This window comes from Gambusia affinis, linkage group LG21, assembly GCF_019740435.1.
Source record: "Gambusia affinis linkage group LG21, SWU_Gaff_1.0, whole genome shotgun sequence".
NCBI classification, from domain to species: Eukaryota; Metazoa; Chordata; class Actinopteri; order Cyprinodontiformes; family Poeciliidae; genus Gambusia; species Gambusia affinis.
Window position 1 is genome coordinate 3,754,249 of NC_057888.1, and position 27,028 is coordinate 3,781,276.

Genomic DNA, 27,028 nt, shown 5'->3' on the forward strand with positions numbered 1-27,028 from the left:
CATATTAAAATGTGAAGTTGGCCTTCCCAGTGGTAATGGGGTGGTCGGAGTTGATCCCTGTTGGGAAATCTTGCATCCATTCCGAGTACAACTGAATGCAGCACAAGATCTGCTGAATTCAAACCCACACAACACTTTTTGGAATTTATTTGTAAAAATAAAATGCAAAAAACTGCAAAATTTTCCTTCCAGCAAAAAATTATTTGTTACATTTTATCGAACAATCGAGTGTACATAAAATATTTTTTTAGAATATTTTATATATCATCAAATTTGTAGTTCTCTTGTATTATCTTTCAGTAAAGTTAATTTGTATTGATGGTTTTTCATTGCACATTTATTGCTTCCATGTGACAAAGACAGCCAATATGGCTTACAAGAATGTTTATGTAATAAAATAGTTTTTTCATGTGCACTAATAGCATTAATCCAAACCATCACTTCTCAACAAGCTGAAACAAAGAGACTATTAACTGTTTGAGAGAAAAGAAAATATTTTCGCCACCTCATCCTCAGAAGGAGCAAACAAGCTCGTTGGTGAGATTGGCTTGAACACGATGCACTTCAGCTGCACCAGCAGGAAGAGGGGAAAAAATGAGATTCATTAAATTACACTGAATTGTATACATCAGTGATGATAAGCTCTGAGGGACCAGCCGTCTCACCAGGCACCAAGGGAAAGTGGTCCGCCTCTCGCAATTCGTAAAAGCAAGAGCGAACTATTGCACTCCTTTTTCTGCAAACTGCATATGAGATGGCGACGGAGAGGCACATTGGCAGGAAAATGTTATTTTTTACGTTTGACAACCAAACAGAGCTATGTACAAGTATTAAACTTTAGACCTTTTTTCACACTTAAATGAAGCAAAAACTCATTTTCATAGACAAAGACATCCTGAGTTAACCCACTAATGACGGGAAGTTGTTTTCTGAACTAACCTCGCACTATGACAGGAAGTAATTGCTCTGCAAACCTGATTGTTTGATTCACTCAGCCTGTTGAAATAGATGTGGAGCCCATTTCAGTCCAGCATTTGGTTTCAAATCTATGTATTGTTTTCTATGTATTGCCGCATGAGGCTTTGACTTTGTAGATCTTTCAGCCTACTTCATACAGTCAGCTTCTATTGCATGGAATAATCAAAATACAGATAATCACTATTGATTTAACAAGGGTAGGGGTAATGTTTTCGCAGAGAGGCAGATTGGTTTTGATAGCTTTCTTCACCCAATAAATAACTGCTATTCTTGCAAATCTAAATAATTTAAATACAAAAAGAAAAGAAAAGAAAAATAAAGAATTGTGTGAGGAGCAAACACATTTTCACAGCACTTTATGTTCCATTCTAAGAAAAACAAGCTGCAAGAATGGCTTACGGTCTGTTTATGAGCGACACAGCAGAGCTTAATAATGAGCGATATTACAACGAACAGATGTTCAACTTGTAATAAACCTTCTAATCTGATTAGGCAGTCGGGCTATTTAGGGAGTCTGGATCTGGTCGCATAAGGTTCTAATTTAGCCATATTACAGTTTCAGGGGTTCAAAAGCCAGTGTGATCACCTCTGCTCAGTAATTTCAACCGTAAGTCAAACAGCGGTGCTCTTGTCCAAATTTTAGGAAGGGAGCCGCTTTCGTTGTATTCAGCGTGTAAATGCGTACCCGGAGTGAACAGCGGTCACCCTGAATGCTTGTGACAGGGACCGTCCTGCGGTCAATTAAAGCACGCAGGCTTTTGTCGAAAAGGAAGAAATGTCACCGTTTAAAAAGCCGGCACGCCTCGGAGAAGCTGCTTCCACAGTTCATTTTTTACCAATTAAACCAAAATTGACTTTGCTCCGCTTTGATTGTCAGTTACACAGCTGGCATTGGATCTTCATCAACACTAATTGCACTTCAAAGAGAGTGAAGGAGCAGGAGGGGAAATCTGCCACGGAGCTCAGGACCCGGGCGGCGGGCCTGGGTCCAAACATTTCAGTCGAAGCAAAATGAGACCCAGAAATCAGATTTTTTCCACTCTCTTCTCCTCCATCACCCACAGGCACATCTGACAGGCTCTAAATGGTCAAAGCAATCATGACAAAACAGAGTTCAGCGGCACATGTTAAACACACACACAGTGAACCAGAACCATCTAAATTACACGTTGAGCAGAAAAATCGGGCCTGGACAGCTGTTTCCAGACGCTTTATGCTTTGTGTTTTTAAAGGCACGCCATCTTTTTGTTGTAAAGGAAAATAAAAGCCTGGTCTCCAGTGCTGCTTCACATAAACCACATTTGAGTCGGGACAGCTGGCAAGAATTGATGAATCCAGAGGTATTTATCAGTCAAGATTCACAACCCGCCATCTTCGGATCACTTATCAGCGGGAAAGTGTTGTCACTCTGACTGAGCTCTGCTGCTTTAATTTACGCCGCATCATAACTCTGAGCTGCAGAAGAGAAATGTTACCAATATTCCTGATGTGTTGTAAATCTCAGAGGTTTCTGTGTGTGGTCTCGTAGTTTTTCAGGACCCATAAAGGAAGAGGAAATTTTTAAAGATTCGCCCATCAATTCTTGGACTGACAGGGCTTCGCTAAACCACTTTACCCTTTAAACTCTTTGATGCCATTTTTTATGTTGCAACTACAAACTTTGACTTATTTGACATTTGCATAACGGGGCAACACACAGTCGTGCAAAACTGTGAAGTCGAGTGAAAAGAAAACATGTTTTCCAGAGTTTTACTATTCACAAATAAAAACTCCTAAAAGTGATTTTCACTTTTGTTCAACCTTTTTCACTGTGATAACTCTAAAGAATTTTGCAAATCTGTTATTTTACCATTTAAAATTTGATTACCAGTTCATCTAGGATGCAACAGTTTTGAGAAACTTGGAGATATTAGGGTCTTTTCACACCTGATTGTGTACTAGACTCGATTTGATTGGAGACCAAAGTTACAATATTTGTTACATTTTTAGGTGATGCGGTTCTCTGTCTCGCTGCACTAAGCCCTTTAAAAACACAGTTCCCCTCCTCTCCTGTGGTGGCGCTGCACCGAGAACCATTGAAGGAAATTATACAAAGACCCCCAAAGAAGAGAACTTCCTTCTTTGCAAAATGTACACAAAAATGGAGTAGTGTCAGATTTTAGTGGTTGGATGATTTCTTTCACTAGTGCCAGACTCTCACGTTTGTTTTGGTTGAATTTACCCAGAATTCCTTGCACTGCATTTTGTTTCCTCTTTTTGGAGGCGTGTCTTAATCCATCTGCCTTAAGGAACCTGGTAGCTTCCTCTTTCTGCCATCAGATGGTGTTATTACAGTTCCACTGACCTTAAACTTGTGAATTATGATTGTTCATAGGACCAAACATCTTGTTTTAAAAAAAATCCATGAGCCACTGCTGCACTGTGGTGATGTTTCATACACAGGCAAAAGAAATCCAACGTCCAATAACCTGAAGGTTTCATCTTACCATTTATTTTTTCCAGTAATTGAAAGGGATTGGAAAGATGCAATGCTGTGGGTCTGAAACCTTCTGGGAAGTCCACAAAGCTCCTGCTTGGAGATGCAGTCAGATTTTTATTATTTTACCTGGAAAGAGAGAGAAAGGCATATTTCCTTCCAGACTAAGACCAACATAGCTTTCCATGTCAATGTAGGAAATGACTTTGGTTTTAGCTTACAGTTTGGATTGCTAATGAGGATTTGTCTTTGTTAAGAATCAAAACAATCAGCCTGCATGGTGTTGGTTCTCCCTGATTAGAGGGCAGGAAAAACAGCTGAATCTATTTGTGATTTAGCTGTTTAACAAGCAATATTCAAAAAGCTTTTGCTTTAAGCACAGCTCAAATGAACAAAACAGGTCACATGTTAAATTAAACGTGTTATCTAATTGATGAGGCTAATTTTCCCTTCCCAAGTAACACGGCACAAACAGAAATCCTTAAATTAAAGCGTTCCCAGAGCAGCATGGCTGGCATTTTCTCTGGAATAACTTATTCTGCATGCACAATCTTTTTCACCTCCATTTGTGTGACATGACTTAATTCTCCTCCATCATCTGTATATGGGTGTAACGTGTTATAGCTGTCAAAATAAACTGCAACTTTGTAAAGCAAAATAAGCGTCGGAGGACGCAGAGGAATAAATCATCTGAGCGGGCTGCTGTGGCAGAATCCGTCTTTGTGCTGCAGTGGAAGGGCTGCTGAAGCAGCTGCTTCGCTTTAACTAGGCCGTATCTCACTACCTGGAACTGAGCTGGGAAAAGAGGGAATTGCGGAAAAAAATATTCCACAGAATCATATAAGAGCTTAGAGTTTTCTCGTTCTTTTTGGAAATATTTATTTTGGCAAGCAAGCTGTTGTTTCTTTATAATCATGAAACTGTCCCAAAACAGAACACGTTTACATTGTTTTCAATTTTATGAACAATATTATGTAGTAAATTATTATTGTAGTAAATTAATATCTCAGTAAATTATTTCTCAAATTTGTTAAAACTAACAAACATACATGTAAAAGAAATTAAATATTACATTATTAAGTCCAGGTTAACCATTCAGATGTTTACATCTGCTTGATTTAGCTACAGTGAAAGTTTAAGTTATTCCACAAAACAAAGGCAGAACAAGACATAAATACAAAAATTATTATACAAAATGAATCACAATTGGATTAAAACACCTTTTCTTATTTGGGTAGCTGATTTGTTATTGCTGTGGGTCCAAAACCTTTTTTGGAGGAATGATTGGAAGCAGGTCTGACTGCAAGGCCGACCGCCGGACTCCTCCCTCCGTAACCTTGAGCGATCAGCTCTCCGCCCGCTGTTTGCTGAGATCCTAACAACGAGTTCCTGCCTTCATTAAAATAGCTGCCACCCCGTCACAACAGATGCCCCTGCACTCAGCATATGTCCCAGGTTATAAATCCAGATTACCTACTCCTTGTGTCGCTTCTTGAGCCATCTGGTGTGATTTACGCACCGGGCGACACTTTTTTCAACACCTGCCCCTCCTGGTCGCAGAGAGAGGGATGGCTGCAGCGCCCAAATGACGTGCAAACTATTTCATTTCATTCAAGGCCTGATGGGATTTTTTTAAGATATATTGATTTTCTAGATTCTATTTTACAAATAATTCAATATCACACTGCTCATTTGGAAGTGCACATTAGGTGATAGTTTGTCATTTTATTTCTGTCCCAATAAATATTGGGAGTAAGTAAAGCACAGGCTCTGGCTGAAGCTAATGGTTCCTTGGCTGAGGGCCATGTGTCTAACAGAAACTCCTAAAAATCCCAGACTGTATGTGCAAACAGTTATTTAAAAAAGATTTTTTTTTTTTCAGTCTTGGTAAAGGATTTTGTTGAAATACTAACATAAGAAGCTGTTTTACTGGAGCTCACAAAAGTGCAGTTAATCAATTAAAAATGATCAGTGAGTCAGAAGATAATCAAATATAGATTTGTTTTCAGTTCTTTTCCACTTTTTATAGTGCAAAAAAACAACTTATTCATTTATTATTAGGTTACACATCTATAAGTTAGAGTACTTACTCATCATTGACTTAGTTACCTACCTACTCATCACTGTATACTTATTGATTAATGCATTTTTTTGCTTACTTGCATAACTTACCAGTTCGATCATTTTTTTACTTTTCTCCTTACTTAATTTTTTCTTTCCCTTTTGTACTCACTTCATTATCATAAAAACAATGTTTTGATAGAATTAGAGTCAACAGAACCCTTTTTAAGGTTCACAGGAAAGTGGGTTACGAGAAAGGCAGCAAAGGATGTCGAAACTCGAACCTGCGATGGTTGCATCAAGGACTGAGGCCGCCACACTTTTGCCCTGTGCCACCACCAAGACAATATCTACTTTTTTCGTATCTTCACGTATAACATTTGTACAGTTTAATTCTGTTGTAAAATTATTACAGTGTTTTTGTGAGCCTTTCTGTGTGTGTGCAATGCTAAAACTTTCCCAGGCCTTTCTTTTGATATATTTGTCAGCATGTTGGCACAGTCTAGCACAGGTAAACATCTATGTGTAATCTGCTGTTTGTCTCCTGCTTGTAGCAAACAGGTCCAGATTTGGCATATAGAAAGTGGCCGCCCTGCTCCTCTCCTCAGCCTGGTATCAGGTGCTGCACACTCTTGCACCCTGCTGTGTACATGGCACGTTCTCTCTTAGTGGAGATTAACTTTTTTTGCCTCGGTGTTCAATCTGACCTTGTAGTCTGTGCTGTGTGCTGCAATAACCAAGCCGGGAGGTCTTCTGTAGCTGCCAAGTGCCATTGAGAATATGGTACTTCTTCAGTGTAGCACACCAGCAGAGCTACTGACACTTTAGTAACCCTGGGGCCGGTGATGGAGCATCTCTCCTTTCCAGGTGGACGTGCTCATTGTCCGGCTGCCTTATCTGTTCTGGGCCGCTCTTCCTGGAGATCACTGGGACTGACAGTGCAAAAGCTCAGGCCTTCCTTTAGAAATTTCTGAATCAGGCAAAAACCCTTAGGAGGGATTTGGCAGCACAAGCAAGAGAGACTTGAGCCTCCCTGGAATATCCAGACAGCCTCGCAGAGATTCAAAATGTCGACTATTAATTAACATCAGTGAGATATTTTAAGGTTGTTTCACTGATAAAAATGTTAAACAGAGTCTATGGGCTGGACAAACTGTTTGAGGACTACGTTTTACTGGCAGTGGGACAATTTAACATACCTTTGGCACTGGACCAATGAGGTGTCCTGTTTGTGACCACATGCATCAGATCTGACAACCCATTCAGTATCTAGGGATATATTGCTAGTGAGTTACTGCAGCAGAAGAGTAACTGGTGGTGAGAACGTTGTAAAAAGCATCTTAAATGCATTCACACATTGTACATACAATCCTGTTATATTTTAGATAGAATTGTACAACGTCTTCAGTTGATTCAAACATTTCTGATTATGCTTGTTATCCAGCTGATGTTTTAGTATAAATATTGTTTCAAACCGATTCAAATGCCCCACTAATATTCAGTTGAAGTTGTGTTTTGAAACCAGCCAGAAGATCATGGTAAACCATTAAAGGATATTTGATCACTCTTCTTGTCAAAAGAGTGTCAAATTTGGCTTTAAATTGAAGCCAACCAATTTAAATTGTTTTTCTGCTTCATGGTACTATTAAAACTTTTAATTTTAACCCATCAATGTCCAACAGGATTCAGGTATCAGGCAGTTCCAAATAATTATTGATGGCTTGCTTTATCTTTTTCTAAATCAGCTGTGCTATGTGTCTTGATTGGTGTCTAAGTTTAGGCTGTTTTTACCCTGTTAGTTTGAAGTGAAACTAAAAAAAGTTGAAGTAGTTGTTAATATTGATTGGTCTGTGTTACGGAAAATTATTATTTTGGAGTGCTTAATACAGCTAATCTTACCCCAGGTGTAAAGGTTATAATGAACAGTCTGATTTTGAACAAATTTCTTAATTTTGTGTCAAAGATTTACAACTAAACTATCTAACAGGATAACTATCAGAGGTCAGGAACTACATCAAAAATATTCTTTAGGAGTGTTATCAAGGCCCAGGAGGAAGCCATAAAATTAGCATTTATTGCAGGGCAGAGGCCTGTATGGTTCACAGAACATCAATCATTAACATTTAATTTCTAAGACATTTTCTAAGTATTAATGGCAAGTTTTTAACCAAAGTGCATTATCTAAGTTTAGAATGGTGAATGCTGAATGTATTTGAAAATTGTACTGTCTATGATAATATCTGAACCAAATGGAAATTGTTTCAATGAAAATGTGTTGCTTAGTATTAGAAAACTGTTCAGGATGTATGTGATAAGGCAAAGATTCAAATCTTTGGAGAGGCTCAATGCAAAACTAGGTTTGTGAAGATAATCTTTCCTTAAACTAAATTACTTGATTTGGCCGGGAGGCACTCCGAATTTCACAGGTATCTGTGAAGTCTTGTTGTATGCTTTTATTTGCCCAAATGGCCTTAGAGCCCAGAAGACCAGGATGCAGCTGCTTGCTCCATTGTTCTTCCAGAGACCAAATGGCCTTTGATCTCTGGCGTGAAATTAAGGGAAGGTCTAAGTTCCTCTGAGTGTCCAGGGGAGCTTCTGGTTGGTCGAACCAGGGGTACGCCTTAATTGAATACATTAAAAAGTTAGGAAACACCTCCACTATAAGAGATCGAACACAGTGATAATAATTCAGATTGCTGGTATATTTCTGCCGTTTTGGCATCAGCCTTCTCCAAAGACATGTCTTTGCCTTTTCTTTCTCTGTCCTTGTTTTTATTCTTTGTCTGTCTCAGGTAATGAGTCTGTATCTTGGCTGCTTTGCAGCTCATGTTGTTACTTCATTGTGGTTTCCTATGAGATTAAACGCTGTAACTCTGTGACGTCATCACGCATGTTGCTCCTGATTGGCACACACGGCTCGCCAAGAAGAACTTGGGATCGGAGGAAATAAAGAGAGCCAAGCTTTTTCCAAATTAAGCTAACTTATAACTTTTTTCTTCAACATCTGTCAACTTTGTTCAAGGCAGCAACACAGACTCAGGACATGAAGCTCCCACCATGTTTGACAGCTGGTACAGTGTTGTCAGGTTTACCTTGACTGTTGACTATATGTTGTATTTATGATGTTTATGTCTTCACAATGTAAAGCTGTTTGAACTGCCGTATAATAAACTTGATTCATTGATTGCTTACACTTTTTGTGATTGTGGCAAAACAACTTTTTATTGTTTAACCATAAAAATATGTTCTTCAGTAGTAAAGGAACTGAGTATGTAGGCAATTTTTGTTATTTCTTAATCTGTACTCTCTTGCTTGTTATCTCTTAGTGTGTGATCAACTTGAGGCTTTGTGATTATTGGGCTGTTATTGAGCCTTCAAACCATTTTCATGCCACCTAGAGGTGTAAATTTGATTTACTCAAACAAATTTGGATAACAAAGGTAGATGAGGCTGGCAGACTTTAAACTTCTGGTGAGATTCCTTTTTTAATCCCAATCATTATGTGAGGCTTATAGTAAAAATGAGGCCTGGTACCTTTTTTTATTTTTTATTTTTTATTTACTGTAAACTTGGTACCTATGTCAACACCATCAATATTGGCAGAACAACCAAATATTAGCTAGAGTGTTATCATATCTGAGCCTTAAATTACAACCCTGTATTGATTAGAGTAAATTTGGAATACTTTAAACTATACTGTAAGTCAAATCTGTTGAAAATGCCTTGGTTAACAAGCTATAACATGTCCTGGCTGATTATAACACAACATCCAGCAACTCACACTGAGTCTTGATGGGAAAAAATGTCCTAAACATTTTGTGTTTTCTATTTCCAGCAACACAAATCCTGCTGTCCATGAGGCATTTGGGTATCTCTGCCCCTGTCTGTGTCTCCAGACTAAACTCTCCACTTTTCCACTGCCGAAAATGAGGATTTCATTGCACATTATACAGCCTAATGAGGTAAGAGATTAAGCTGTTGCCCTTATATTGCACAAGCTGCATTAACACATTGGATTTATAATGACCCGGCGCAGCTACTTCTCTTTGTGTTGTTTCGGGAGGGAGTGATGGAGTGGACATTGAGTATCCTACCAGTCTCTCATCTGAATGTAATTTTCTGCCAAGGAATTTGCAGTTAGTTGATATGAATTACTGGTCTCCTTGTATGTAGGCCAGAAAGCCGTCCTTTCATTTAAGTGAAGAATTTTTTAATGATCTAATTATAGAATAACGCTGCTCAGGTATTTTCTTCAAGAAAATACGGCTTTAAATTTCCTTTTAAAGACAAACTCGTCACTAAACACATTGTTTTCATCTCCCTTGTCCATTATTGCCAAGCTGTGTTGTTTGTCTTTGGTAGCATAAAAATGGATTATTATTGAGTAAACATCTGTCATGTTATTGGTGCTCTAATACTTCTACACCGTGTTTCAAATTATTATGCAAATGATATTTTCTCAGATTTTCTTAAATGGTCAATGCAAATGATGGTCATCCTAATTTTCAAATCATGAACTATTACAGTGTAAATCAAATTTTACTGAACAAAGGTCCCCATGAGAACAGTATTTTTTTTCCAAAAATAAAAACTCAAAATGCACTGTTCCAAATTATTATGCACAGTAGATTTTCTAAACATTTTATGGATTTTAAAGAACTGCAAACGGTCATTCTTTGAATGTGCAGCATTAAGTGGTCTCATGCACTAAAATCAAAAGCTATTTCAATCAAAAACCAAAACCAATAATTCTCTCCTCATGATTTCGGCCCAAAGCATGACTCCACCACATCCTTGCTGACGTCACAGCCGTATTGGGACGTGGTCCATCTGGACCATCCAGAGTTGCACAGCAGTCATCAGTGAACAAGTCTGATTGAAAATTAATCTTCATGTATGGCTGGACCCACTGAGACCGTTTCTGCTTGTGAGCTCTGGTTAGGGGCCCAATAGTAGGTTGATGCACCACAAGCCTCTGGAGGATCCTCCACCTTGAGGTTCCTGAGGCACCAGCAGCTTCAAATAACTGTTTGCTGCTTTGTAAGGGCATTTAACAGCTGTTCTCTTAATCCGATGAATTTGTCTAACAGAAACCTTCCTCATTATGTCTTCATCTATACAAACCCATCTTTCTTCTGAATCAGCCACAAATCTCTTCACAGTACGATAATGCTTCAGTTTTAGTTAAATATCTAATGTTTTCATATCTTGTCATACGGCACTACACTATCTGATGATTTTTCTCAGCAGAGAGATCCTTTCTCTTTCCCATATTGCTTGAATCAAAGCTGAGTAGGTAATACAGACACTGACATATGAGACAGACATGAAATAGTGTAAGGGAGGTCATTGGGGAGTTTCTATATCTGCAGTTTATTTTGATAATGGAGGATAATTGCTTATGGTGTTGAGGAAAAATATCCTTTTATGGGTCTTCCATGTATTTAGACCTCGCCCTGAAATTTATTTCAGCTTCTGTTTATTTTTTTAGTACACCTACAGATATTTCATCTTGGGATAAGAAAAATGAAATGCATTTTTAAAACAACCTGGTGTTTTAATTATCATTTCAAGCTGTTCACCATGAACCACAGCTGTACATGCATTGCTCCTTGGAAACTTGTTTTCCCAGAGCTGCTTTTATGACCTTAAGAAAGGATTTATTTCAGCCTCCATGTTGACCAGGGAGGCAAGGGCCTCTGTCTCTTCTGGTCAGCATGCTGCTTAGTGTCTGCGTTGCATGCAGTCCTGCAGGACAGAAAGTATTGATTGGGCTGGGTGTAAAGGCAACAGCCATGTGAGTTCACAATCAAGATACTGTAATTTACAGATCTTTATCTGGATGCTCTTTGTAGAGCGGCTCTGGTTTGTAAGTGGGATGTCTAAAGTGATGCAGGATACTGTTTGTCCTTACAATGGCTAAAACGTGATTTTAAAAAATCTTTCTGATGCTCTAAAGGGAAACTTGTATGTTGTTTTTTTTTCTGAAATCCATGAAAGCAGCTTAGACATCTGACCTCAAACACTCAAGTATGGATTAAAAGTTTTAAAATAATAATAAGCTGTGGGATTCAAATATACGTTAGGCTTAGAGAATTGCCCAAGGTTTGGCTGAAAATGTAAAGACTAGTGCAGTATACAGCATATAGAGGTTCAGGAAACCCGCATATCGACAGGTGGACCAGGCTGAAAGAAATGTGTCTTGACTTACAAACACATCTTGTCAGGATAGGTGAGAAGCTTATCCCACCAGACTCCTTGTGGTGATCTGCGGCGCGCCGGCTGGGGCGGACGGGAGTGGGCATTTAGCAGCAGACACTGACACGCTTGACCTCGGACAGTGAGACACAAGCTGGATTACCTGGTGATAGCGTCCTGATTTTCTAATCCCAGATCTGTCTTTCAAAGATTAACGCTGAGGAATTCAACCGCATGTAAGGCTGACAAGCGACAAGCTTTAACCGCACACTGAGCATCACAAATCCCCTCCCCCTACAGACTCTGTCTCTCTCTCTCTCTTTTTTTTTATTCTCCACAGTACAAGTAAGCCTCAGTAAGTAGTTGCAGGAGCTACGGCGCTTTTAAAATATTCATCGAGCCATTTCCAGCTTTCAAAAATCATTGCTCTCATTAGAACATGAATTAGCCCACAAGCAGAAGAGGAAGGAAGTTGTTTGTCAGGCTTTATCAGAACAAAAGCAAAGCAAACATGTCATCTCTGCATTTCTGCTGCAGCTGGCAGACCGCTGTTTATCTTTGAAATAGGTTTTCATATTTTCACTTCTGAAGGTATGATCTCTGATGTTTTCTGTAAGTTCTTGAAGAGCATGAAAGATGATCCTGTTTTCATGATCATTTGCTTAATTTGTGCTAATTAGGTTGAATTCTTCTGAGTTGGCCAACAGCTTAGAAGTAACTCTGAGCTAACTTTATTATACTTGTATCACTGATAAGACTTGATTTTTCCCCCCTCATTATCGTCTTCCTAATGCACTAAGATACTAAAATAAAATGCACTATAATAGACATTGAGGTTACTAATAAGCTCAATATGTTTCTCCTAAATTAGTCCCTCTAGAAAAGTTTTCCTTCAGTCACTTTCAAATTCTTCTTTGCGAAGTAGGCTAACCTCAGCCTGAATTACTGGATGAGTGTTTGCACATAAAATGCATGTTCATAACAACTGGAATATATTAGCCAACAATTACCGCAGACATTAATTTGGGATGATGATACATTAGATATATATTGTGTATTTGTAGCCCCCAGAAGATTTTCTTCAGGGTCACCTTGTTCCATTTATCTTTACATAAAGTCTCATCAGCCTCCCTGTAGCTGCTTATTTATACTTTTGTATTAAAAAGGTAGCCATCGTGACAAAATTCATGGGGTAAAGCCATAAAGGGCTGTAGCTCTGACTAACGAAGGCCTGGATTTCAGCCTTTCCTGGTAGTGGGACAGACCCACTGAGCTCTTTTTGTGGGATAGGATCTCTTTGGATTAGACTTGCTTCCTACCGAAAACATCAGATCTTATCAGATTGGCCTCTTGTGACCTTGGAGGCCAGGTAAACACATCAGATTGTCTCTTGTATACTTAGTGGCTTCTCTCATTTAACATTGAAGTGAAGAGGATGTATCAGGTGAAAAGGAAATGTGATTTAAACAACAAAAAAAGAGAGTTTGATCTGATTGTGCTTGCTTGTTTCATGGAAACCATTAAACTGTTTGTTCAGATGCTTGTGCAAATGCCTGCACTGAGAGCTACCAGGTAGGAAATACTCTATGTGGGGGCAAGCAGTTTAAAGCCAGACTTGAATACAGATGAAGACGCTTGCAACATCACTGGGTCAGCATATTACTGCATCAAGACCACAGTGGCTCACTTTTATGGAAAGCAGAAATTACACAATCTAATATTTATCTTTGTATAGCACATATACATATTTCCTTCAAAAAACATAAGGAGAATAGATAAAAAATTTTAACCTAAATATGTGAACAGGTAGCACTGTTGCCTTGCAGCAAGAAGGTCCTGGGTTCGATTCCCGGCCCGGGGTCTTTCTGCATGGGGTTTGCATGTTCTCCCTGTGCATGGTGGGTTCTCTCCGGGTTCTCCGGCTTCCTCCCACAGTCCAAAAACATGACTGTTAGGTCAATTGGTCTCTCTAAATTCTCCTTAGGTATGCATGTGTGAGTGTGTGTGTGAATGGTTGTGTGTCCTGTCTATCTCTGTGTTGCCCTGCGACAGACTGGCAACCTGTCCAGGGTGAACCCGCCTCTCGCCCAGAACGTTAACTGGAGAGGAACCAGCACCTCCTGACCCCATTAGAGGACAAGGGTGTTAGAAAATGGATGGATGGATAAATATGTAAATGCTATTAATAAATATATTCGACCATTGGGAACTTTAAATGTAGTTTGAGATATAATAAGATGTCCAGATTTCCTTTATTGTTTTATATTGATTTCTTATTATAGTCATACTTTACCAAACAAGGCTATCAGCAAGCAGTTTGCTCTTCTACTGTATCATTTTACTCCAACTAAATAACATTACAGTCGGGTAAATGAGTGTATGGGTTGTATGTTTACTGTGTTTTAGTGTTACATCCTTAGATTTATGTTGTTTGGGTGACTGTGATCTGATTACTGAAAAAGGATTTAGTTGCCAGCTGTGATTATTCCTTCTCAAAGCTGCTTATTTCTGACTGAATCGTCCAAAGTGGATGCTAGAGCTACGTCAGACCACAGGTTTTTGGTAACTGTGCAATCTGGCTCCGGATTAACTCTGAGTTGTGTTTTTTTCTCTGTTGTTTATGTGCTGAATTTCAAGAAACGCTACACATACATAATTGGGGGAAAAAGTATTCATTTTTACCAGTTCGTTCTGATTCAGGCAAAAGGTCTGATTATATTCCTGCAGGTATTGGGTAAACGAGAAAAGCCCCACCGCAGAACACAGGCTATCTTTTTTCCTCATCTCATGAATTTGGTTGGATTTGTGCTTTAAATTAGGAGAGATTGCAGACACAGAGGTTCTGTGTTTGCAGAAATAATCCAATCACTTGTAGTTGTTTTCCATTAAACTAAAAACAGGAAACCCCATCTACTTTTTAATGAAAACATGAACAGCTGCTTTTCTGTCATTACTGATAGCAATCACTGGACAAACAATCATCTCCACCAAAATCAGTCTAATTTTAGATTCTCTTTCATAAAAGCTTTTTTTTTATAGTTTGTTTATTCATTAAACCACTGTCTATCACTACTTACCAACTTTTTAAAGTACATGTTTTGCTCTGCTCTTGAAGTGTAAGACAGTTTGAGTGACGCAGGTGTCTCTACATTGCTTCCTCTTTATATGAATGACATGTGACAGTGTTGATTTCCACTGAACAGTTTTAGTTCGGGCTTCAGGCGGCTTTCAGCTCGTCTCGTCTGCCACAAATCCCTTAGACGCTTATGCGGTGTCGCTGTGGCAAACAAACTTGTCACTTTATGTCTTATCAAACGTTCTTGACTCAGCATAATGAAAGAAAAAGCTCTTAAAAAGCCCCTTCCAAAATGTAACTTTTATGCTTGCCAACAATGCCCTGGAACTAACTGTGCCTAACCATGTGAGAATTTGTAAAATACACTAAAATGATCGCCAAGCCCCTTTAGCAAAGCCCCTCAGTGTTTATAGTGATAGTGGGCTGTGTTCAGGATTCATGCCGAGACACAGGCTGACATGGATGGCAGGTTTAAAAACATGTCATTGTAATTGGCCTCTTCAATTGTACATTTTTCCATGTAACCCTGGAGTTTAAAAACAAAAATATATGCAATTTCGCCTGCCATAAAATGTTCTACTTATTTTACTGCTACACAGCAACAACTTAAAGTGGTGGGTTTCCTATTTAGAAAAGAGACATTTCTTCCAAACCTTCCACCTCTTTATCCTGTATGTAAACAGAACAATTCATAATTAGATTTGATTCAAAAGCCAGAAAATTTGTTTTTCCCAAATAAATGTTTTAACTGATACATCAATGTATTTTAAGAGGCATTGATGATGATGATGATGATGATGATGATGATGATGATGATGATGATGATGATGATGATGATGATGATGATGATACTGTGGGCAGGAGGGATCTCAGGTGGCAGTCAGTAGCTTTGTTTCTGTTGATCATATAATTGTGCAATTTGACATTCCTAAAATGAATTCACTTAATGGAAACACAGCAGTTTTGAAAAATCTCTTATTTTTTGATAAGTTTTGGAGCTAAAAAATGTGTTTTTACTGATAAAGCCTCAAACTTTTGTCTTGAAGAATCCTTGTTTGGTTCATTTAACAATTATTTCTTTGTTTCGTCACACATTTCCATGTGTTCCAGATGTTGTATGGGCTGTTGGTAGGTTTAAAAAGTTTGGTCTGAATTAATAAACGACTTCTGGGAAAAGATGTCACCGAAATTTCTTTACTATGTTCAATAATACATCTGTGCATCAACTTTATATTGAATCAGCAGTGGACAATTTGATGTTCCTGCCTTAAAGAATACACAAGTACATTACTTCTCAGTCCGACAGTATTGTGAAAAAACTGAGCACAGCTTGTGCAGAGACTTGATGTACTGCTTCCTCCTGTGTTATATGCTTTCAGGTCACATTTTTGGATGCAGTGGCTTTCTCTGTTGAATCCCAATGCTTTTCCATGGTACTCCTAACCCCACATTACTACATTGATCACAAAGGTATGACAGATTCTCATGTGTTGTTGCCGGAGGGTTTGAAGGTCACATGGAGTGTACAGTTGTTTCTGGCCTTGGCTTTTGCACGATAGATGTTTTTTTGTTTTTTTTTCAAGCCTTGATTATTTTAGATTATTTTACCTGTATTATCTTTTATGTCATTTTGCACAAAATGAAATTTCATGACCGATCTTTGCATTGAAGGACTAAACCTTTGCGTTGTCATTATTTGCACTTTTCACATATCAACATTTGTTTGTATTGATGCCGGACTGATTATTTTAAACTGGTATAAGTCAAACCTCAAATCTTTCCAACATAGGTTTTTTGTGACTTAGTAAGTAAGGATATGATCACCAACTTTAGCGAGAACAACTGGTACAAGTACATGTAATATGACCAGCATTCATGGGGGATAGGCACCACAGCCAGCTGCAAATCTAGGACTACCCCCTCTAAGAATGCCTATTGCTGCCTATTTTAATGATTCAAACACCAAATATACCCTGATATGAATTAATAAGCACAGTGGAAACCACAAATACTTTCTTTTTTAGGCTCTTAGGGATTTAGCCAATCAGTACCATGGAAATTAATGAGGCTCCTGGATTGGCTGCTTTGCAAACAGCTGCTATTAGCGTGTCAAGTTTCATTGCACCTACGTGTTTGGTCGTGTTCATTGGTTGTTACCAGTGAATATAACTTTCTCTCTAAATGTTTTTATAAAAACACAAACACAATCATTAGTAGTTCTACAATCTGTAATGAAATGGCTCAAAGTACAGAGCAGCTACTTTTCTAACTTCCTGTTTTAGCCAGCTCTGCTACAGTGCTAATGCTAGCTGGTATGTAAAAAGGACCAAAAAGATTTTTTTTTTTTGTTGTTGTCTGAAAAATTATTATTTTGCCAATCAGCTTATGAGAAAGCTGATTGGCAGTGGTTTCCAGTTTTTTTTTGTTTTTTTTTATTAACGTTTTGTAGAATTTAGATGCTAAAGCATTTAGCTACCTCATTCTTGCACACATAAGATATCCAATTAAATACTCTTTAACTCACTGCAATCTTCAAGCTAGCTCTCTGGCTTGCTCCCCCTTAGTCAAAATCTACAAAGTCATTTCTGTGTGGAATCGCCTCTCATTTCACTGGGACAATGCTTGCTCCCTTGGCCATAAATTTTTCTGTATTATGAGCTGTCTTACAAGGTCGTTGACCCGAAAGAGGAAATGAATCCATGTTTCTCAGCTCTACCTTTTTCCAGAGCGTGCTTCTTAATGCACCAGTTGGTAACTATTATCCACCATGCCGTCTCTGATCCCATTTTTATCACACATGATTCAATGCCTTGTGGTCACCAGGCCTGCACGGATGTTAGAGTTTCGACTTGGATTTCATCCACATGTGCTGTAGTCGGATGCATTATTGATTACATCAATGATTCAAAGGGCAAAGCGGCTCACGAGCAAGTAACAAATGACAATAATAATAAGGAAATACTGTTGCTACCAGTCGAATTTAGGAAGACATTTATTTTACAGATGGCAATCTCAGAAACAATAAAATGTCAATAATATGTCTTCATTGTAGAAAGAGAATAAATGGAGATAAATGTGGATTATAAAGCCTGAAAAGGCTTTTCAGGATTGGTGGTAATAACTTTCAAGTAGTAATTCTGTGATAATATCTTTTGGACTTTTTTCAGTTTTTTTTTTTTTTTTACTGAATAGTTTTATTCACTTCTTCCTCTACAACCACATTCAGACTACAATTCCAATCAGCATAGAAACGCCCTCCACTCCTTCTGTTTGCTGATTGGCTAAGATGAAATTCATCCTGAGAAATTGAGCTTCATGGAACAAATCTCAGATGGTAAACTGAAGTGTTATACTGACAAAAAGGGAAGGTACAAAGTAGGTACCAACATTTGTCCCACTGCAGATTTTGCAACAACAATTACCTATTAACATGGATAACATGTCCATGTAAGTGAAGAAGGAACATCTTTGCCTACATCAACCAAAGTTAAGATTTGAGTCATTGGATTGGTACTAATAAACTGTACTCGATTGTTTTCTATACAGACTTTCTTTTTGTTTTGGACTCATCTGTTTAATTAGAAAGTACAGAAACCATTTTTAACTACAGTAACATTTATGAACACAGATAATATTGTCAATTTTGATGTTTATTTATTGTCATACACATATATTTTAAGCGTTTGTTTCAAGCTCAGTATTCACCAAGTGCGGCCTGATTTGGTCGGTCAGGATCTACAAATAAGATCTATATGCATGAGGAGGCAGAAGTCCTTTGGGCAGCGCCAGGGGCAAGAACACTCAGCGCTGCAGAGTTTTCAACATTAACCTGCCAAACATGTATATGTTGTGGCACCACGTTATAATTTCATCATGGCTGCAACGTAACATCATTCATTCCAGATGGCAAGAATGCCCTCCGTCCGCTCGCAGCTTCACATGAACATGTTTCAAAGAGCAATGCATTTCCGATGGAAGACTGAATTATTGATTCAAGGAAACATTTCAGTCAGGTCGGATGTAAGGTGGGAAAGAGAAGTTTTCAAACTGGTTGCAGAGGCGAAGAATGTGACCTTTTAATGTCAATCTAGGCAGTTAAATACGTAATAAAGACAAAATGACATTTCAGAGCATTCTAAAACCAAGCAGTGGCAGAAGTCAAGTTCACGTCTACAGATTTACACAGAGTAAACTTTGCGTGCCAGTACATATGCATTACTAATCCTATTTTCAATAAAAGTCCTGTGTACATGACTTCAGCATCTGGCAAGATGTTTAAAATTCAAGGCTGATGTTGCGGATTATTAGAATTTGCCACACATGCAGGAACATGCACAACTACTTAAAAAAAATTTTGAGAATAAAGATAGCTCTTTGCACAACCTTGGAGTCAGACCACATGACTGAGTTTCTTGGTATTTTTCTCATCATCTTCTACAACTACAAAGCGAGAGAGAGAAGTCATCTGTGTTCGTTTGATTGGTCAAACTTTCTTTAAGATTTTTCTCTAATTGAACTGAAGCTCTGAAATCTGATCAGTGCATTTCTGTTTGGCTAGTTGTTCAGTCCATCATCCGTGAATAAAATACATATGGCACAAATGTAGACCTACAAAAACCGGGCTACATATTAAAACCGACATGTCAGGCAGGGAGCGCACTAATTAAAGAAACAGCCGAGAGATCCGAATTAACCAAGAAGAAGCTGCAGAGGGCCACAGCTTAGGTGTGAGAATGTGTAAACTATTAGTGGTGTAAGCAATAAATTTAGGCGTTACAGTATGGAAGAACATTACTAGAACAAGTTGGATGGGAACACTGATTTTTAAGAGTGCCTGTTATAAATGAATTGCAGAAAAATATTATTTCACTGAACTTGATGTTAAAACGCATGTTGCAGTTCAATGAGTTTTATGTAATTGGGTGTTGAATTACATGTTCTGTTCAGTTTGTTCAGTTATCTTTTAAAATATTTTGCTGTTTAAGAATAAATTCTGTACCTTAGAAGCAATATATTACTCTCAGTGGTAACAATGACTCAGTCTAATTTTCAATTCTTATTCACCTGTAATTTGGAGCACTTCTGTTTGTCTCACTAAACTAATATTGAGCAGAACCAGATCTTACTCACAGACTGACTTTCATTTTTCCTTTCTCTTTGCTTCTGTGTGTCATGTCTCCCTTTCTTGAATTGTAACCAGAGGAGGAGAAAGTAAATTGAGAGAAGAGGAGCTGAGGCATCAGAGTTTAGACTAAAGATGACAGGCTTTCTTTGGAGATGTCATGATAAACTGATGTCAGTTAATATAATGTTTGCCACAGCAATCCCATCCGTCTTGAGCTACGTTGCTGCCTAAACTCTGGAAAATGAGAACATCAGTGCAATAAAAGCAAGAAATAAAAACATTTTAGTAAGACATAAACCACAGATACATCTGTTACTATATGTTGTGCTTGGATAATGTTTCTATACTTTGCTTTGTAGGCAACGTGAAATGATGGATGCAGTTGGTTACAAGTGCAGCAGGCAAAGATTGTTCAGACATTTGCTGCTTGGGTTCAAGTTAGATTTGAACCCTCATCTGTTTTCAGGTGTGGGTTTGTGGAGAATTACCCATTCTCCATGCTAAGTTCTTGATGTATGAGGTTGAAAAAGAGTCAGTGAGTTGAATTCATGAATTACATTTATTAATACCAAAATACAGCTGGTCCATTTCTCATGCTACCTTTAGGAGTTAGCAGAGCAAAATAGCAACGAGCAACACTTGGTAACTTCCTTTGTTAGCCTCAGTCGAAGCTACGCTCTAAAGAGGGCGTTCCCTAATGTGTCATGTCCTTTAATCCTAGCTTTCATTTGCATTTCCTAACATGTCCTTTAGCTTTAGATTAGCAACTAGCTAAAAGAGTTACATGCCTGTAACTCAACAGGTTACAGGCATGTAAGAGAATTTGTGTTGACCAAGAAAAAAGGAGCAGCAATGAGTTCTTATGGTTGACAGTAGATACTCCAGGTATGTATTGTTGGTGTGGTCTGAACCAGAGTCCTGAACGCAAAAAGAAGGATTAGGTAATTTGTAATCTTTGAAGACAACTTGATTATTGGTACAATATGACAGCACTGGAGAGTCCCAATTGTGCTCTTGTACCATAAGAGGATCAGACAAGAGCAGAAGATCAGCAGCATGAGAAGGGAAGTAGAGAGAGAAAGAGAAAACACTAACTCCATGCAACCACCCTTGAGAGTCTCATTTGTCTATTTCCTGTGTTCAGTTGGCACTCAAACCCCTAAAGATGGTGACATTTGACACGCAATTGCAAATTTACGTAGGTTTGTCAGTCAATGTCTGCGTTGTCGTAGGATCAATTTGTTGCTCAGTTGGTTTCTGTTTGTCTGTTCGTTTGTGTCAGTTGCCCCAGTTGCTTCGACTGCTTCCTCATTACAGCTAATATTTCATGTCAGACCTACTTTGGAGTTACTTTGATGTTTCATTGTCTGCCTGAGTTGCACGCAAACAACCTGCCTTGTAAATCTATACCTCAATGCGTCAACAAGACATGACATAATTAACTAGAGCAAAAAAAAGCTGCTTTGAGGGTTTCCATTACTGAAAAGAACTGAAATAATATGCACCTACTGTTTTATTCATGTGTTCAAAACTCCCTTTTTCCTCTAATGACTTCAAAACCAATCTTTTTACCAGACTCATTGTGTCATTTTGAAAAATTGCAATTCCTTTTGCCACCTACATGAAATTTCCTTGGGTATACTGACTGCTCATATCTAACAAGACAATTGTACATTAAAGACTGCTGCAGATGCTGTATTTGTCAGTGCAAGGTTTAATGCATTGTAATGAGGAAATGATATATTTTCATAGCTGACATCGAAGATGAAGATTTGTTGGATTCCTGAGGAGTGATTTGTTTTGACTGGCTAAGAGCTCCTGAGTGGGGAATATTCCACAGAGGCGAGAGTTGTAGATGGATCCCAAATGGCTGCTGTGTAACCTTGATGCTCGTTGGCCACATATAAATTAGATTTAGTGTGAGAGACGACTGAATTCCCAGTCCTACCCCGTCGATGTTTGTCTCCCAGCTTCTGTCTCTGCCATTTGTCTGTGTCCACAGCGGTTCCTGTGCCCACACCCACCCACACCAGTAGCTTGAAATGAGATTCACTCAAGTGCATAATCCCTCGGTTCTGCTTCATTGTGATTAATTGACCAAATATTGCACACATATGAAGGGTCCACAGACACAGCTTTCATAATTAAAAATGGAAGAAAATAAATAAAAAAAAAAGATGTAGTTCACCACAACTATGTTCATTTAAGACAATCGCTTGCAAACTTGTCTAAGGAACACATTGTAAACACAGTGTAGTCACCAATTAGACTCCCCTGACAAAATGGTTTACAGACATGTCATTAAAAAGCCGTCAGGGAAATGCACATCATGCATCAAAATGGCCCTTTGGATCAATAACCAAATAATCTCTAGAGTGCTGTGCAGCTCGTTGTCAGGCCGACGCATTCACACATACGGAGTTTTGCTCTCGGGGAACTTCTCTAGTTTCTCATTAGTGAAGCTGCGCTCTTCTTATTAGTGTCATGGAGGTTTACAGGCCTTTGTTTTGCTCCAGATTACCTTTAGTGACAGACTTGTGAAAATCATTTTGCATACAGAGTGGAAAATAAGTGTTTAGTTTTTCTCAGCAAATATATTTCTGATGGGGATATTGATGTTAATAAGGCCACATGTCACAAACTGGAATGATACAAGAAGTATTTATTTGACATGCTTACTGAAAAGCAAAGTAGAAAACGACTTTTTAAAATAATGACAGATTCACAGTATGTCTAATTGATGGATTATGATTGTGACTGATTCATAATTATATTCAGCTAAAATCTCATCCACACAGCTGGAGCAAAACACAAATTTTAGAACTAGATTTATCAAAACTACCTCAAGTGCAAATAACTATTTCTTTGGCTGCTGTTCACCAAGAAAAACAAAATAATTATTTCCAGCAGTAAACTGTGGAAAAACAAAAAACTGGTGCTTAGTAAGCATGAGTACCAATTAATCACAGTTTGGTGGAAAACCTCCCATCAAATGGTCCTTGGCTCCCAGAAAAGTATTTGTATAATTAATTTAAATCCTGAACCATACTCACAGTACAAATTTTGTGAGTAGCAGCTAAGAAGATATCCATAGTTTAGAAACAGTGAATCCCTGGTATTAAGTACTCAAACTCTCAAAAAATGCTAATAGTTCCTTTATTCATTAGTTTGAACAACAAATACACCATAATGTTTGTTAGAATGCAGAGAAACCATCTTGGCACAACAGCACTATTTCTCCTCTTGGAGATACAGCCAATCACCACCAAGGAAGAATAATCCTGGATTGCCTGCATTGCAATCACTAGTTTATAGCATGTCAAGTAGCATTGCTCCAAGGTATTTCTGCTACGTTAGCTGCATTTTCTGTTGAATATTTTAAATATGGTCTATGGGAAAATCCACAAATAGGAACATTTTCCACAAATAGTTTGTAGCTGACCACTTTCCACAGAAAAATCTGCTAATACTGCAACGCAAATAGTTGGGGGTCCAGCGTACATCGATACTACATGAGCTCTTGGCTTTTAATCCATCATTAGTTACTTCTTGGGCAATACTGAGTAATAAGGAAGCTTTTCATAGGCCAGCAGGAAAGACCAGACCAGCTGAAATGCCAATCAAAGAAGAGCAAGTTTGTCTTCCTTTGTTCATCATGTGCTCAGTCCTTATCCCCTGTGCCGTTCTGTTCCATTACACATAAATTAGGAGCTGTCTGCTCACTAGTTCAGACACTCAGCTTGAGCTATGCTGCTGCTTCACATGTGATGTTTCACACTCTGCTCAACATCTCAAACATACCCTAACAATCTGGGTGTTCTGTTTAAGCTGCAAGGCATCCTGTGGTACTATACTGTCACTTTATCTCACAATACAGCAGCTATGTTAACTTCAGTTATAAAAATCTTGCATATATCCAATATGACTTACCGGTAAATTACAAAGTAAAATTTTTTTGACGTCTTGAAATTGGGCTTCTGTTGCTTTAAAAACTCCTGGTATTTCTGAAACTCAGGAACTCAACACAACATGGCTCCTCTATTAACCATCTAACAACGTTTTTACCAGCGTTTCACTGAGAGGTAGCTACTATAATGAGCTCAGCAGATGCTCAGTTCCACCAAGTGTTTGCTAATGACTGCTGGCTAGTCTGAAGGAATTGAGCAGGGAAGTCACGGAAGCTCAAAAACTTGAGGAGGAGCCGCTCCCCGAAGGCGGAGCTAGGTCCAACCAGGCATTTTGCAAAACTGAATGGTTGCAATGGGGATTAAAGGATTTCTCAAACATGCAAAGTAACACTCTGGGTAGTCCTGCCCAAATTGAAACATGCTACATTGGCGAATAAAACATATTTAAGGATTGACAGATAACTGTTCTGACTAAACTTAGTTGTTTCAGTTTTGTTAGATTATATGTTTAGATGGAGTTACTTGGATTGTTCCTGTCATCTGAATTAAAAATTGGACCTCCTTCAGAAATGTTTACTGAGAAAAACGTTGATGTGTTCAGAAACTATATCCCCCCCTTGTCTCCAGGGTCATACTCAAGCCCACTTGTATAGTTTCAAACCCAGACTGAAATTAGAATCTGTTCCTGCTGATAAAGAGGCAGAGGAACTTTTCTCAGCAACATTGTCAGGCACTTTGACAGGAATCTTGCTGTGATGCAGCATAAAAGGTTGTCAGCTGTTTGTGCAAGGTCGTGTCTTCTGTTTATATGGGATGCTCCCACTTTGACACATGCTGCTTTTTTTATTCACTGCCTCTGAATGATATCTGCTGAAGCTTTGATCAAATTGACACGCTGTGAACAGAAGAACGAAGGAGCTGTTGACTCAAGCTTTTGTGTAATTTAGAAAATAAATAAAGCTTTGTTTTATCACTCGCGGTATATGCTGCATGTGTCAGGCATGATTGACACAAATAGTGCCCCACAAAGAATGGAGCTGCATAAAGCTGCATAAAGAGACATGAAAAATGAAAAATAATTTTCTTTCTGCAGGATGTCACCATTAAAACGTTTGAAAAAAATACAGATAAACATCTTTTTACAAAACAACCACTGTTCATAATTGTTGGGCCCCCTGCTGTAAGTGCTTTCTACAGCTCTCCTCTGTCAATAAGGCAGGATTCAGTTTTATCTCACTGGATTTCATCAGTGTGGAGCAGCAGAGAAAGAGACTTTTCTTCATTTCATGTCAGTCTAGAGTACTGCATTCTTTCTGTTGCACTCTTTTTCCACTCACTCCACATGTTTAACAGGAGGTTAGAAGACTAAATCATCGATGGAGTAAGGTTGATTGTGTATCTGGAGAGCTGTTTCTGTCTTAATTTGATCATTTGTTTTAGATCATTCCCTGATGAAAAACCCAATAATGAGCACTTTTGAGTTTTCTGATGTATAACTCCTGTTTACAAGTTTCCCAAGAAGAGAAGTCAAGCACACAGCGTCACAGATCCTCCAACAAACTTAGCAGTACTGCGTTTATGAAAAGCAAGACACATTTTGTCATAACCCAGTGCCGTGGTTTGTCTCTCGTTTTAAGGGGTTGTCTCGGAGAAACGGGTCTTATCATAGTTCAACCCCAGAAAAAAAAAAAAAAAATCATGGATAATTTTTTAAACTTTCTAGACATTCACCTCTATTCATCATAGATCCAAAACCTAATAAGGATTTTTCACCCTTGATGTATTTAAGGAAAAGCAGCTAGTTTTCAAAATCTTTTAGGTTTAATGTAACAAATTAATTATGCTGTAAAACCAGGTTTTGGGTCATTTTCTGTCAAAATGCTTGCTGGGCTGAGTTTAATAAATTAATTTGGATAAATGTAGTTCTACTTATTATAAAAGCTTGGTTGCAAAAAGATGAATATTTTATTTTGTACTCAATGTTTTGGTAATAACGTTACCCTGATTTAAAACAAAATGTTTAAGAAACAAATTTGCATCATTCTTGAAATGCAGCTGGGGACCAGAACAAAATCAGAGCAAGGGCCACAAAAGGTCCCCAGGCCGCACTTTGGACACCATGATGTAGTTGCTGATATCGTGACATTTTTGTTCCCATATGCTGTCTTTATCCTGATATTTATATGTTAGATTAGTTGAGATCTGTAGACTGACTAATCCTCCAAATTTAGGTCAAGCTGTAAAGTACAGCCCAAATATCTGCCATGTTTCTAAAAAAAATGTCCATTTCCAACAATCTGATCCAATTTTCTTGGTTTTGGAGCTCCGAATCAAAACACCTGCATGTCTGCCTATTTCAAGGAGAGTCATTACTTTGGCTTAACATGCAGAACACATCCACTTTGTGGAGTTCTTGAAGCAGGATGCCAGCTCTGGATGTGGACCAGAGACGAACTCGTGTTGGCAGAAGGAACTGGGCTTGGATGATAGATGAGGCTGGAGGCAGTGTGCTGAGGAGCCGCTGACGCCTTGGAGACCCTCGTCTCTCCCCGTCTCCCCACGTCCACTTTTCTCCAGATCCTCATCGCACTTCTCGCCTCCTCATCTCTGGTGCCTAATCTGTCTCCTCAGCCGGCGCTCTCTGTGGTTTATAGGCCTGCAGTCCCTCTCCTCGTGCCTCTGTCCACAACGCAGCAGCCTCCATTCTCTTCCTGCCTCCACCACCATTTAATTGATGGGTGAATACTAACAAGTCACCCCCTCCCTCCTTTCATCTCTCCATCATGTTCTCATCCCAAGTGGCCCCTCTCCCTCACTCTTGTGCTTATCCTCCACCTCCACTTGCCCATTTCGCTGCTGTCTTCATTATTCATTTAGTTTCCCTTTGGATCCAGAGAGAGCAAAAGCATGGCTGAATTCATAAGCAGACTCAACAGCTGGCCCAGGGGTACCTGTGTGACGTGAATTATTGTTTCTAAGTGTGGGAGGGAGAGTGACTGACTGACTGACTGACTGACTGACTGACGGAGAATAGGAAAGAACGAAAGTCAAAAAAATTGCCCAGCCTAATTGTAAAAAAAGTGTCTAAAACAGTGCTATTAGCACTGGAAAGCAGGAGAGTGTGAACAATTAAACTGAAAAGTGATGGCTGCAGAGCGTGGAGGAACGGTCGCCAAAATAAGGAATGATGTGTGAAAAGAAAAAGA

The 27,028-nt window shown here is 38.7% G+C and overlaps 1 protein-coding gene across 3 annotated transcripts in view; it reads left to right on the forward strand.

Moving 5' to 3' along the window:
* The window catches only part of LOC122824250 (cadherin-18), a 199,553-nt gene that overhangs the window by 52,184 nt on the left and 120,341 nt on the right, over positions 1-27,028 (forward strand). For 2 of the 3 annotated variants that reach the window (XM_044104627.1, XM_044104626.1), the window contains 2 exons: positions 9,351-9,477; positions 16,169-16,259. The gene's annotated coding sequence lies outside the window, so the exon portion shown is untranslated. The remainder of the gene's footprint in view (positions 1-9,350; positions 9,478-16,168; positions 16,260-27,028) is intronic. The other variant, XM_044104625.1, reaches the window with a different exon arrangement.